This window comes from Lithobates pipiens, unplaced genomic scaffold, assembly GCF_037356315.1.
Source record: "Lithobates pipiens isolate NorthernLeopardFrog02 unplaced genomic scaffold, aLitPip1_a1.2 Scaffold_23, whole genome shotgun sequence".
NCBI lineage: Eukaryota > Metazoa > Chordata > Amphibia > Anura > Ranidae > Lithobates > Lithobates pipiens.
In genome coordinates, this window is record NW_027507785.1 from 50,637,532 (window position 1) to 50,653,466 (window position 15,935).

Sequence of the window (15,935 nt, forward strand, 5' to 3'; positions counted from 1 at the left end):
GATGTGAATGTAAGGCCAACACTTTTTTTAAATAGAGTAACCACATTTCATGGGCCTATTCACACTTAAAGCCCACAAGTGCCACCTATCAATGCCCACCAGTGTCACCTATCAATGCCACCTAGAAGTGCTGCCTATCAGTGTAACCGATCAGTGCCCATCACTGCCGCCTCATCAGCGTACATGAATGACGGACAAAAATTACCCGTTTATAAAATTTTAAAACAAAAAAAAAAACACATTGGTCTTTTTACATTTAGAAAATAAATAAAATAAAAGCGCACAGGTGATCAAATACCACCAAAAGAAAGCTCTATTTGGGGGGGGGGGAATGATAAAAATGTAATTTGGGTACAGTGTATGACCGCGCAATTGTAATTCAACGTGCGACAGCGCTGAAAGCTGAAAATTGGTCTGGATAGAAAGGGGGTTTAAGTGCCCAGTAAGCAAGTGGTTAAAGGATCCTCAGGTCACCAGAACTAGTGTCCCTATTGTAAGATTTCCCCTCTATTACTTCTCTAGGGACAACCCGAAATTGGGGATTTTCTTTTACTTTCCCTTTCAATGGTAAACAGGACAAATAGAGAGTGTGAGTCTCCATAACGGGGGTCACAGACAGCAATAAAAACTGATAGGGGTTCTAATCCCTCTCCACTCTATCCTAAACTAAAAAGAAAGTTTTGCCTTTAGTTATACTTTAACCACTTCAGCCCCAAGCCTATTCCGACATTTCTCTCCCTCGTGTAAAAAATCCGTATTTTTTGCTAGAAAATTACTTAGAAGCCCCAAACTTGATATCTTTTTATTCCAAGAGGCCCTAGAGAATAAAATGGTGGATGTTACAGTTTTTCATGTCACACAGTATTTGCACGGCAGTTTTTAGGGAAAAAAATACAATTACCGTAGATGAATTTTAATGCACAAAAATGAAATATCTAAAATATAAAAAGATGATGTTACGCCAAACAAACAGATACCTAACATGTCATGCTTTAAAATTGCGCAGGTTCTCGGAACTGCAATGAACAACGGTACATTCAATTCTCCATAGGAGATGCTTTAAAGACCTTTACTGGTTACCAGTTTAGAGTTACAAAGGAGGTCTAGCGCTAGAATTATTGCTCTTGCTATAACATTTGTGGCGATACCTCATGCGTGGTGCGAACTCTGTTTAAACTTTACATATGTGTGCGCGACCTACGTATGTGTACACCTTTGCGCGTGAGCATGGGGGGACGTGGATGGCGACGCTTTTAATTTATTTTTATTTTTTTTATTTACATTTTTTATTTTTTTTACATAAACATGTTATACTCACCTGCTCTGTGCAGTGGGATTGCACAGAGCGGCCCCGATCCTCCTCTTTTTGACCCCCTGGCTGAGCTCCTGGCTCCTCCTCTTCTTCATTTGTCCCCACAGCAAGCCATTTGCTATGGAGGCACACAGTGTCTGCACACTCCCGAGCTGTGTGTGTCTATAGAGCTGCGTTCCATGGACTTACACAGTGGGCCTTAGCCCCGCCCCCATGCCCCTCCTTACTGCATTTGATTGACAGTAGCAGGAACCAATGGCTTCTGCTGTTGCTTGAGTGCCGTGTGATGAAGAAGAGAGCGGAGAAAAGATGCAGCATGCACAGTGCTGGATCTATTCTGTCCTCTGTTTTGTGGGGGGGCAGAGAAATAGAAAACGTTTTTAGCTTTTGTATCGCTTAAATTTCGTTTTTTTTTTACTTTTATGGCATCACAACCGATGAACAACATCCCTTGTGATCAGGGATGGGCCAAGACATTGGGCTGCCCGCGTCCAAGAATGAAATTCTGCCCCCCCCCCCAAAAAAAATCAAGCCTATCAAAAGGCCCCCGCATACATTATTTTATATCAGGATAATTAAAACTAAAATTACATTCATCAGGAAGTCAGATTTACATGCAGCAGCACCTATATGCAAAATTAAATGACATACCATTATGTTCAATTCCAAGGGGCGGGCTAGGGCAGTATAGGGGCAGGCTAGGGTAGTATATGGACAGGCTAGGACAGCATATGGACAGGCTAGGGCAGTATATGGACAGTCTTGGGTAGTATATGGACAGGCTAAGCAGTATAGGGGCAGGCTGGTGTAGTATATACACAGGCTAGGGCAGTATAGGGGCAGGCTAGGGTATTATATGGACAGGCTAAGACAGTATCAGGGCAGGCTGAGGCAGTATATAGACAGGCTAGGGTAGTATGGGGCAGGCTAGAGTAGTATATGGACAGGCTAAGGCAGTATAGGGGCAGGCTAGGGTAGTATTTACACAGGCTAGGGCAGAATAGGGGCGGGCTAGGGTAGTATATGGACAGGCTAAGGCAGTATCAAGGCAGGCTAGGTTAATATATAGACAGGCTAGGGCAGTATAGGGGTGGGCTAGGGTAGAATAGGGGCAGGCTAGGGTAGTATATGGACAGGCTAAGGCAGTATAGGGGCAGGATGGGGTAGTATATACACAGGCTAGGGCAGTATAGGCATAGCTCCCAACTGTCCCTGATTTCGAGGGACTGTCCCTGATTTGGAGCAATGTCCCTCTGTCTCTCCTTCCTCCTCATTTGTCCCTCATTTTGGTCTGATCTATATAGTTGTATATAAAATGCACTTTTTATCTATCAAAAAGTGTTTCCCGGAGCTAAACCTTTCATCTGATTTCTAAATTGCTGCATTTGTAAATTTCAAAAGCCAATATAAAGGAATAGTAGTGGTAAAAAAGCACTTGTGGGTTTAACCAATCTTGTTTTTTTGTACAATTCTCCTTTAAGGGGGCATGGCAGGGGGTGTGTCCTATGCCTGAATGCTTTTGCTGATAGGTGTCCCTTATTTCCATCTCAAAAAGTTGGGAGGTATGGTATAGGGGCGGGCTAGGATAGTATATGGACAGGCTAAGGCAGTATCAGAGTAGGCTGGGGTAGGGTGCCCACGTGTCCCGGATTGCCCGGGATTGTCCCTGATTTCACACTTTTGTCCCGTGTCCCGGGCACCTTCATTCCGGGACAATACAGTGTCCCGGAATGAAACAAAACACAGTCTGCTCCGCTGAGTCCGCTCCCTCTCTCTGTCTGCCGCCGCGGCGCCGCCACACACAGTCAGTATCAGTGTCACACTACACAGCGCACAGCGCACAGGAGGATGACTCATGCTGGCAGTCTGGTTGCTAGGCTAGGGGCCGCCCCGCATCTAGCAACCAGTGGCGTCAGCCTGAGGGGCGGGCTGAGAAGGAGCTGGTGGCACTGGCAGTGAGTGTGGGCAATGCAACCCCCCCGCAGGCCCCGCACAGTAACGTACCGGTCCCCAGCCCAGCCAGAGTGACGCCACTGACGACACAGGGCGCCACTGACGTCTGGTCTCCAGACTCCAGGGCAGGCCAGTCAGCAGCTTCAGTCTCGTGTGTGTCCTACTCCTCTCACTGCCTGTGCTCTCACTGAGATTCCTCCTCAGATTCCTCCTCCAGAGCCCAGGCTCCTCCCGCCCACGAGGTCCTGCAGTTAAAATACAGACACTGACAAACTTCCAGGAGTCCAGGTTAGTGTACAATTCTGCTGCTGTCCCCCTCCCCCTCCATTCTGCTGCTGACTGTCCCCCTCCATTCTTTCTGCTGCTGTCCCCCTCCATTCTTCCTCTGTGTCCCCCTCTTTTCTGTTGCTGTCCCCCTCCCTTCTTCCTCCGTGTCCCCCTCCGTTCTTCCTCTGTGTCCCCCTCCGTTGTTTCTCTGTGTCCCCCTCCGTTGTTTCTCAGTGTCCCCCTCCGTTGTTTCTCAGTGTCCCCCTCCGTTGTTTCTCAGTGTCCCCCTCCGTTGTTTCTCAGTGTCCCCCTCCGTTGTTTCTCAGTGTCCCCCTCCGTTGTTTCTCAGTGTCCCCCTCCGTTCTGCTGCTGTCCCCCCCCCCGTTCTTCCTCCGTCTCCCCCCCGATCTTCCTCCATGTCCCCCTCTGTTTTTCCTCCGTGTCCCCCTCTGTTCTGCTGCTGTTCCCCTCCATTCTTCTTCTGTGTCCCCCTCTGTTCTGCTGCTGTTCCCCTCCATTCTTCCTCCGTGTCCCCCTCCGTTCTTCCTCCGTGTCCCCCTCTGTTCTGCTGCTGTTCCCCTCCATTCTTCCTTCCTGTCCCCCTCCGTTCTTCCTCCGTGTCCCCCTCCGTTCTGCCTACGTGTCCCCCTATATTCTGCTGCTGTTCCCCTCTGTTCTGCTGCTGTCCCCCTCCGTTCTTCCTCCGTGTCCCCCTCTGTTCTTTCTCCATGTCCCCCTCTGTTCTTCCTCTGTGTCCCCCTCTGTTCTTCCTCTGTGTCCCCCTCTATTCTTCCTCTGTGTCCCCCTCTATTCTTCCTCTGTGTCCCCCTCTATTCTTCCTCCGTGTCCCCCTCTATTCTTTCTCCGTGTCCCCCTCTGTTCTGCTGCTGTTCCCCTCTGTTCTGCTGCTGTCCCCCTCCGTGTCCCCCTCTGTACTTCCTCCATGTGCCCCTCTGTTCTGCTGCTGTTCCCCTCTGTTCTGCTGCTGTCCCCCTCTGTTCTTCCTCCGTGTCCCCCTATGTTCTGCTGGTGTCCCCCTCCGTTCTTCCTTGTCCCCCTCTGTTCTTCTGTGCCCCCATACTTTATTTTTTCCTTATTTAAAAACTCTTACAGAAAACATCTAACATAAATAAAATGTATTTTTAATCCCCACCAGACAGAGCCAGACTTACTGCTGGTAAGGATACAGCCTGTGCCCAGTCAGTGCCAGTCCTGGGGCCGCCGCCGACTACTCCCGCAGCCGTTGCAGTGCATTGCCAGCAGCGCCGAGGTCCGTGAGTTTGCCTCCCGCCAGACATTGACAAACTTCCAGGTTAGTGATACACTTTGTTACAGTGAGCATACTCCCCCTCCATTATGCTGCTGTCCCCCACTATCTCTCCGTTCTGCTGCTGTCCTCCTCCAGTTTTCCTCTGTGTCCCCCTCCATTCTTCTGCTGTCCCCCTCCAGTTTTCCTCCGTGGCCCCCTCCGTTCTGCTGCTGTCTCCCTCCAGTTTTCCTCCCTGTCCCCCTCCAGTTTTCCTCCGTGGCCCCCTCTGTTCTGCTACTGCCTCCCCTCCAGTGTTCCTCCATGTCCCCCTCCGTTCTGCTGCTGTCCCCCTCCGTTCGGCTGCCCCCTCCACTCTTCCTCCACTTTCAGTGTCACTTACAACTCCTCCTCTGTTCCTCTTTCTGTTGGGGTACCCCAAGGCTCCGTCCTTGGGCCTCTCCTATTCTCTCTTTATACCTCTTCCCTGTGTCAGTTGATAACCTCATATGGCTTCCAATACCACCTATATGCCGATGACACACAGATCTCTCTCCCCTCTTCAACTAACCTCCTCAATCTCCTCATGGATCTTAAACTTACTGAATGACATATTGGTATAGATGTCACAGTCACACCACTTCCTCAAACTCAGTCTTACTAAAACGGAGCTAGTTACATTTCCTCTTTCCCATTCCCAGTCCCCCCCCCCCCCCCATGATTTTATCAACAGCACAACCATTAGTCCCTCCACACATGCCAGGGTGCTGGGTGTCATCCTTGACTCTGACCTCTCCTTCAGCCCCCACATCAGTGTTGCCAACCGTCAGTATTTAGTGGCAGCCAATAAAAAACAGACAATTTTCTCCTGCAAGTAAATGTAAAAAAAATGCCAGAAAAAGTAAAAGGTTGCCAGTAAAAAATATGGCTGTGACGCTCGGCTTGGTCCAGAGCCGGTTGAGACCATCTGAGTGCCTTCTACAGTGTGATCGGGCAGCTCAGGCGGTGCAATGGAGCCAAGCAGAGCAGCCAAAGCCTTGTGATGCAGTGAACTTGCCAGAGTAAGTAATGTACAAAGTACACCGTTGTCACTAAGTGACTTAGTTAAAGCAGGTGTACATTGCATACCTGTCTAAACTGGTTACCACTGTTTGCTTTTTTTTCCCCAAAAAATTGGCAAAAAAGGTATCAAAAACCATCTTTTTTGGGCGGGTGCGGGGGGGGGGGGTGGGTTGTCCCTGAATGGCAGTTTGGAAATGTGGTCACCCTAGGCTGGGGTAGTATATAGACAGGCTGGGGTAGTATGGGGCAGGCTAGGATAGTATATGGACAGGCTAAGGCAGTATCAGGGCAGGCTGGGGTAGTATATAGACAGGCTAGGGTAGTATGGGGCAGGCTAGGGTAGTATATGGACAGGCTAAGGCAGTATAGGGGCAGGCTGGGGTAGTATATAGACAGGCTAGGGTAGAATAGGGGCCAGGGAGCAGCTGTCATCATGACACACAAAACTTCTGGAAAAAAATATCGGTCATCAATTTGCTGGGTAAATAGAAGAGGAGAGGCGGACGTGGTTCAATTTGCTACCCCTCTCAAAGGGCTGCCAGGGTCCAATGGACCCCCTGGGACCCAAGGTAGGGCCAGCCCAGTAATGGCTTGTTTACATCCGGCGAAACAGGAAGTGATATACTTCTGGTTTCTGAGACCATAGAGATGATCAGGTCCTCGGTCATCTCTATGGTAAGCCGGCTTTAGTCCCAGACTCCTCAGTGAAATGGGAGAGCCTGGGAAGGCGTCAGAACCGCCTTCCATCACCTGCAAAAAAAAAAAAGGTTCCAGCAGCTAGGATTGCTTTTACATTGAAGCGCATCGTCGGCTGAAAAAAAAAAAAAACAAGATACCCGGATAGTGCCTGTAGCTGCATCCTCCCGGTGTAACCACCCCAACCTGGCGACATTGCAGAGGCTGAGATGGTTAAAGCGGTATTAAATCTGAAAGCAAACATTTATTATATTGCAGCTTATTAGATCTTAGATGTGACGGCTGCATTCGTTTTCTTTTTTAGGCTTTCTTTCCTTTATTTTCATCTGGTGATTTGGCCAGCAAGTAAGTTATTTTTTTCAGAAGCTCAAGCTCTCCAGCAGAATGTATCAGTCACAGGGATGAGACAAAGCACTTAACACTGACAGTGGAGCTTGCTATGATCAGATTTTATTTATTCATGTAAAACCTTTATCCCAAAAAGGAAAGAAAAAAAATGTTTGTTGTAACTGCTTATAAAGTGTGAGCTGGAGTTTGGCTTCAATTTGATAGTGTATTTAAATCTGCTAGTCCGTCTAACACTCCCCTCCCTCCAGATTGACAATGCTGCTGTCTGCTGTGCCCCCCCCCCCTCCCCTGTGCTCCTTCATCCAGAGTGGTATCTCACTAATACAGGAGGTGTGTTAATGGCCAGGTCACCAGGTGAAAACATGGGGGGGGGGCAAATAAAGGAAAACTAATGCAGCCACCACATCTAAGGATTGGCAAGCTGCAATATATCAAATGTTTGGCTTTGGGTTTAACCTCTTTCCGTCGGCCGCTCGCCTATATGTGGCCTTTCGGTGGGTGGGCTTTAACGCAGAGAGGCCACATATATGTGACCCTGTGTGAACACAAAACTGTGCTGAGACCGTGCACCCTGCACACTCCCAGCACAAGCAGGGGCTGGAGAGCAGCCAATGCATACATGTGATTGGGTGCTTTCTGAACATGTGACTGCTGTGTCAGCCAATCACGTGACCCTAATACCTGCCTCCACATCTAGAAGTTCTTAAAGGGCCAGGAGGCGGTGGCGGCAGCGGCAGCGGCAGGAAGGGAGGGGGGGGGTTAGTACCGCTTAAAGTTTTGGTGGAGCTTTGTGTCCCAACGGAGGAGATTTCCAGAATGAAGGGGTATCCTTTACTAGGCAGCTGTCATCGGAAAAACGGGTGTCCACATCGGAAGACTCTAAAATGTAGGATCTCCCCTCACTTTCTGTACCAAACACATCTGTCACCAAGATCAATAGAGAGGGTGAATCTTCACAGTGGGGGGAAACACCGATATAAAAACCCGACAGGGGTTCTAACCCTTTTCCCTACTCCATTACATAAACTTTAACGGGGGGGGGGGACAGAATCAGGTGACAAGAGGCTGCAGTCCTACCAGAACACATGGATTTAATCTGCTGAATCTGACAACATTCTCGCACATATTACAAAAAGTTACACAGAGAGAGGACCTCCTGGCCTCAGCACAGTCCCAGCGTTTGTTGGATAACACCACCGAATCACTAACTGTTCTCACTTTTCTGGGAACTGCTGTTTATGGCCCAGTCACATCTGTGCATTTGCCTGCGGTGTAACACGTGGCTTTTACTGCAGGAAGGGTTTAAATAGAATTCTATATGCAAGACATTGGATCTCCAAATATGCATGGCAAAGCAAACAAAATATTTTTTTTTTCAAAAAAAGCAAAAACACAAACATTTGTACTGCAACACATGTTACACGGGTCCCTAGGAATTGATTTTCTGGCTTGAAGATGCATTTGACATGTTCAATCGTTTTTTCCGCTAACCTAACAAACAAGTTCAGTCCACATACATAAAAACGCATCAAAATGCGCATCAACGCTAAAAACACAAGCATGAAGATGATTACGGTACAATGGGCCTTTGGAAAAGTAGCAGCATTTGATGTACATTGAAGGTACCATCCCTGTTGATGGACACTGGTAAGGACTGTACCAGGCATGGAGAAGTTGCACCATTTGCATTGTCTGTATTGCCATGGCCCCATCGCTCACCAACTGCCTACAACACATGTAAAAAAAAACAAGGTCCGCAGGCCTTACCCGCCCCACCAGGGTTTGTCATGTGGTTCTCGTATTCGGTTTTGCAACCATAACGTAGTGGAACTCCACCAGCTCCGGCTCTCGCTCTTCGCTCCCCGTTGCCACTTGTAAACACAGAAGCCTTCTGTGTTCACAAGCAACAGCTTTGCTCTCAGTGGCTCCTGTAACTAACAGATCCCTGCACATAAGCACTCATGGCGGGGACAGATCTCCAGAATCTGAGGGAGAGATCACAGGAAGGTACTGGAGCCAGGGGGTGCGGGGGTTGGAGTTAAACACTGTGCATAGTGCACGCCTGAACCCTGCACTCTGTACATATTGCACCCCTGAACTCTGTACTTGTGCATAGGGCCCTCTTCGAACTGCACTCTATACATAAGGCACTCCTGAACTCTGCACTTTGTACGTAATACGCTCCTGAACTCTGTACGCAATGCACTCCTGAACCTTGCACTCTGTACATAGTGCACCCCTCTATGCATAGGTCACTCTTGGAAATGCACTCTGTACATAGCACACTCCTGAACCCTGCACTCTGTACATAGCGCATGCTAAACTCTGCACTCTGTACACAGTGCACCCTTAAACTCTGCACTCTGTGTATAGCGCACCCCTAAACTCTGCATAGGGAAATCTTGGAACCCTGCATTCTGTACATAGCACACTCCTGAACTATGCACTCTGTACATAGGGCACTCTTGGAACCCTGCACTCTGTATATAGCGCCCTCCTGAACCCTGTACTCTGTTCATAACAGACTCCTGAACCCTGCACTCTGTACGTAGCGCAACCCTAATTCCTGCACTCTGTACATAGCGTACTCCTGAACCCTGCACTCTGTACATAGCATACCCCTGAACCCTGCACTCTGTAGAACCGACCCCTTAAGGGCAACCTGCTGATGTGGGCCAAAATGAAATTAAGTTTGACCTACAAGTACATCTTCCCTTTTAGAGTGACAGGTAGGTGCACAACTTTGATAAATTGTACTGTTCCCCTAGATAACTGATGGAGCGTGATGGTTATAGCCGAACCCCCTGGATATCTACTCGCTCCTGCCTAGGTTACCTTGTGGATAATCCAGTTCCGCATGAGCAAGCATGTTCTGAAAGTCTTAAAAACACCTCCAACCTCAATGGAGTTCATGCAATGCTGCTATGAAATGAAGATCCATCAACTTCTTCTTTAATTCTCTACTTATCCATCACACTGTGAATAATTCTCACTGATAAAAGTGTCCTCTGTGAAACTACACCACCACCTTCAGAAAGGCACACCTACCACCAAATAGGATGCACTTCAAACTACGAAGGTTTTACTGTACATGTTATACTCCAAATGGCAGATGTTTAGAACACGGACGTAACCCTCTCTCTGATTCCACAAATGACCATTGTTGGCCAAATTAGATAGAATGCAAAGAAATCTAATAATAAAAATATGCTAACGTTTTGGAGAATGCTCACAGCACTATGAATAGACAGCATTTGATAAGTGTAGAAACAAAGGCCAGCATATCGTTCATACCACTTCTATTTATTCTCTCTCCGCTCACCAGACCATGAACGCCAGACTTGTTTGTGCAAATGCAGGGCATCACGTGATAACATCACCTTAATTCTGGTCTACACGTTTCGTCAAAATAACTTCAGGAACATCTTGGACATCTAGAGCCCTGGCTCCTGCCGACACTGCCTTGTGGATGCTCCAGCTCGGAGCATCCAACTCGAGCAAGCATGCATGTATAGATCTATACCACAATGAACATGAACGGCACCCTGCATTGTATGCACATAGATATGACTCGGCTCCTAAACCCAACCTCCGAATGTCCTCTCTGGTAACCCCTCCGGAAATATCATTGTATGCGAAATTCATAAACAACCCTTAGGATAGGAGTTCTTAACCTTAATATGATTGCAGAACCCAAACAGATTTAGCTAATATGGCTCCATAACCCAATTGTCAAACATCATAATCATCAGCTCTATTAGGTACCAGTATCACTTTAAAAACTGTCTATAGCTTGATTTTACTTTTACAGATGTATAGCTTGAAACTGAATAACTGAAAGAAAATCATATTTATTTATATAAAACAATCAAATCACAAATAAACGAGTGAGCCACCATTAACGAGGGTTCTACACCAGCCATTCCTGACCAGGGTTCCTTCAAAGATTGCTAGGGGTGTGATAGACTCACACGGGACAGATGCTTTTGGAGGGGACTGAATGTTAGCCTCTTGGGTGAGTCTATCACAAGGGGTTCTTTGAACTGAGGCTGATTGACTTTTAGCTTGATGGTTCCTTCATAGCTTCAGGTAAAACACCACTTAGCAAATCCATTAGCATATCGCAGGTGATCATATTAGCTGTCTGTTATGCCGGGTACACACGATCGGAATTCTCGTCGGAAAAAGCTCTGATGGTTTTCCCGATGGAATTCCGATGGAATTCGGCTCAAGCTGTCTTGCCTACACATGGTCACATCAAATTCCGATCATTTATAATGCTGTGACTTACAACACGTATGACGTGACTAGAAAAAGGAAGTTCAATAGCCAGTAGCCAATAGCTTCTGTCTCGTAGTTGAATCTGAGCATGCGTGATTTTTGGCGTGTCGGAATTGCATACACACGATCGGAATTACCGATAGAAAGTTTTTCCGTTGGGAAAATTGAGAACATGCTATCAATTTTTGGCTGGTGGAATTTCGGACAGCTAAATTCCGATGGAGCATACACACGGTCGCATTTTCCGATGAAAAGCTCTCATCGGTCTTTTTCTGGCCGGAATTCCGATCGTGTGTACGCGGCATAAGGAGGACATTGTGATCACCACTTTAAGGTGAGTATTTTTCACAATGGCCACCAATGTAAGGAGCATTCTTCCCACTGACCCACAAAGTAAGGAGCATTCTTCCTACTGACCCAGAAGAAAAGGAACATTCTTCTCACTGACCACCAATGTAAGGAACATTCTTCCTGCTGACCACCAATGTAATGAACATTATTTCTGCTCACCATGAATGTAGGGGGCATTTTTCTCATTGAGTCGCCCAATAAATAGTTTTTTTAGAAGGGGATCCCTGAAACCTGAAATTTATTTTAGGGATTCAGGGGTTCCACAGGGGGGTAAAAAGTTGATAAAGATTGCTCTACAAAGTAATACATGGTTGTTTCTTTTTCCTCAGTAGCTTCCTATATATTTTTTATATTTTGAGGGGGATTGCTATTGGGTCATTATGTAAAAGGTATGGCAACTGTGGTATCATTATTTTTAATTAAGTTCCCTCTACCGATTACGGATAACAAGAGTTTCATCCAAACTTTGGTTTTGGATTTGAACTTGAGGTTTAGAGGAGTGATAACATGTTTTTTAAATGTTTCTACAATGGGTATCCGACAATTTTTATATATGACAGGTTGGGAAGGAGAGACAGAGCACAACAGGGCCAACTTGGTCCAATTTATGGTGAGACCTAAAAAGGTTCCAAAACATTAAAAAGTATTACTGCTTACACTGAATTCAAAGAATTCAATGTGTCCCCTAAAGAGGAACATATCAACAGTGTACAGCATTCTTTTTGTGGAAGCTGCCTATGGCACTATTTTTGCTGATCGATGCAGCTAGGGGCTCAGTAGCAAATAAGTGGAATGACAGTGGGCACATGTGCCCATCATTTTACCACCATCCCACCATCATTTGACTCCCATACCACCAAGGAGAACTGATACCTCCAGTTAAAGAAGAACTAAACTCACTTTAACAAAAAACTCACCAGGAGGTAGAGGTTATTGGTCGAAAAGACATGCAAACTCTATTTCCAAAAAACGTTTTTCTGCCAGGTCATGGGGACTTTTTGTTTTTTCAGTACACTCCACCGCACATGTGTCCAAGCCTAGCTCTCTCCTTGCCATGCCAAGAGTGGAGCTAGATGCCAAAGACAATTTAACTCCAGTGTGTATGGAGTAGTTTCATCATCATAAACCAACCTATGGCCAAAGGGGATCACCAGGGGATCTGAAACCATCGTCAATGAAGATGGTGTTGGTGGGGGACGCAGCAGTGGCAGGATCTTGGACCCATCATCGCCATATTATGGCAAAGGCTCACCCTCACCAGTGAATTAACCTTCAATTTAAAAACCAAGGAGATATGAGTAGCTATGCAAACAGCAATGCGCAAAGTAACTACTAGTTACTAATAAAAATTATGAAATTTGATTGGAATATATGGGTTACATCATTGTGTACATCCTCATAGCTGTCTACACTGTTTAATTAATTAACCCCAATGATGTGGTTCACGATTCCCACCCATCATCTGAACCTCTCTCTGGATGCTGTCAGAATGTTGGACAGCTGACCCGGATGGTCCCTCAGGATGTCCAACGCCTACAACTCCTCCTGATGTCCTCATTGCCTGAGATAATTCCCCACCAATTGGCCCTGCTCATAGGATAAAATCACAGTTCTGCAACAAGTCTCACAGATGTCCTCCTGACCTAATTTCAAATATATACTAACAGGGACAAAATATATTCCAAAATGTTTGTGGAAATATAAAACTGACTAGATGGATGAACGTAAAAAATGAATATCAGTCTTGGAATACTAGATCATGAATACATGATCATAATACATATATAATACATCCTTCAACATGGCCGACCACTGGACATGACAATAATACAATTCTATTACACTCTATACATAGAACACTACACCCCCAACATGACCCACCACTGGATATGATCATAATACAATTCTATTACACTCTATACATGGAACACTACACCCCAAACATGATCCACCACTGGACATGATCATCACACAATTCTATTACACTCTTTACATAGAACCAGAGTCGCAACTAGAACCTTCAGGACCCGGTGCAAGAAACCATGATGGGCCCCCCTGCCCCCCTTCCATCCGAACCCCCGGGCTTCCAATTTTTGGAGGGTGTCCATGGACATCCTCCCAGAACCCTGCTTCTTGCACTGCCCCCTGAGACGTGCATCCAGTGCAATCACAGCGGCCCTTTACCATGTAATTAGCTGATTACATGTAAACAGACTTGACAGTTATCCACAGCCCTTTCCTCCCACACTGTGTCTGTGCAAGGAAAGGACTGCCGTTAACCGTCAAGAAGGTTCAATAAACTGTTTACACTAATAATCAGTGCCCCAATCATCAGTGCCATCTATCAGTGCTCATCAATGCCACCTATTTGTGCCCATCAATGCTGCCTATCAGTGCCCATCAATGCCGCCTACAAGTGTTACCTATCAGTGCTCATTAATGCTGCCTATTAGTGCCCATCAATTCTGTCTATCAGCACCACCTATCAGTGCTCATTAATGCCACCTAGTCTATCAGTGCCACCTATCAGTACTCTTCAATGCTGACCATCAGCGCATTCTATCAGTGCTCATCAATACTGCCTGAGTTCTGCTTATCAGTGTTCCTCAGTGCCCATCAGTGCAGCCTATGAGTTCTGCCTATCGGTTCTCATCAACGCCCATCAGTGCCACCTATCAGTGCCCATCAATGCCTCCTATCAGCGCTCATCAGTGCCTCCTGTCATTGGCCATCAGTGCCTATCAGTGCTCACTGGTGCCTCTTATCAGTGCCTTCTATCAGTGCCCATCAGTGCCTCCTATCAGTGCTCATCGGTGCCTCCTATCAGTGCCCATCAGTGCCTCCTATCAGTGCTCATTGGTGCCTCCTATTAGTGCCTATCAGTGCCTCCTAATAGTGCTCATCGGTGCCTCTTATCAGTGCCTCTTATCAGTGCCTCCTATCAGTGTCCATCAGGGCCTCCTATCAGTGCCCATCAGTGCCTTCTGTCTGTGCCTTTTTTCAGTGCCTTCTATCAGTGCTCATCAGTGCCGTCTGCCTTCTTAGGACAGTACGGCTCTGAGCGGAGAGCGTGTCTCTCATGGAACAGCAGCACAGAGCCGGCATTGGCAGTCTCCCCCTCTGTCCTCTCTCGCACGGGATGAGAGAGGACACAGCTGATCTGCTTCCCCTTCTCCCCCCTCCCCTCTCCTGTGTGTGCTCCATGGGAAATGTGAGCTACTTAGATTCGCACTTGACTGCCTGCTGAGCACACACAGGAGAGGGGAGGGGGAGAAGGGGGAGCAGATCAGCTGTGTCCTCAGACAGAGGAGGAGATAGGACTGTCAATGCTGGCTCTGTGCTGTTCCATGAGAGACACGCTCTCCACTCAGAGCCTTGCGAATAGCAACCCCGCTGGGGCCCCCCACAGTGACGGAATGCCAGGGCCCTGACGCAGGTGCGACTGTTGCGACCCTGGTAATTCCACCACTGCATAGAACACTACACCTCCAACATGGCTGATCACTAGACATGATCATAATACAATTCTATTACACGCTATAAGTAAAACTCTATACCCTCCAACATGACCCATCACTGGACACCATTATAATACAATTCTATTACACTCTATATGTAGAACACTATACCCCCAAAAATTACCTACCACTGGATGTTATCACAATACAGTGTTATTACACTCTATACATAGAACCCTACACTTCCAACATGACCCAACACTGGACACCATCATAATACAATTCTATTACATGGTATACATAGAACACTACACCCCCAAGAATGACCCACCACTGGACACCATCATAGATATACACAATGTGATGTGGCTCCATTAGCTTGACTTTGTTTATACTATGCATAATAGAATGCTTATAAGTTAATATAATTACTACTTAAGGTGCAACACACAAAGCCCATCCCTTACACATTGCAGAGATCCAGCACAGACAGGGGACAGATGTTCTGCGGAGTACTTTGCATTAGACTGCATGGCCCAGTAATATTCCATTTACTTATGATGCTCCGAGGGAATTCCCCTGTGGAGGGGGTCTCTGGCTCCACTAAGCACGGTGGAGAACTTTCCAGCCGGCGTTCCGCCTCTGCATTACTGAAACCACCATTTCCAGCTCTTATTTTAGTCTGTGTAATTCTGAAATCTCTAATCAGAAGCTCTGCGGGCAGCACGCGGAAGGAGAAGTGGTTTTGGAGGAAAAACTAGCTATCATATGGTGGAGCAGAAAAAGGAGAAAGCCAAGAATAAAAGGACATATCATCTGTACGCCTGATGTCCCCAATGTTAGCTGCTATGTCTTGATGCAAAAGCCTATAAGGCAATGGTTGTCAAACTTCAAGGAAAAGGAAGCCACAAATGCATCCCCTAATGTCTCCAAAGGGCCACATATAATATTTATTACATGT

At 46.8% G+C, this 15,935-nt stretch overlaps 1 protein-coding gene across 3 annotated transcripts in view; it reads right to left on the minus strand.

Moving 5' to 3' along the window:
- Window positions 1–15,935, minus strand: part of SRGAP3 (SLIT-ROBO Rho GTPase activating protein 3) — a 176,996-nt gene that overhangs the window by 81,881 nt on the left and 79,180 nt on the right. The window lies entirely within an intron of this gene.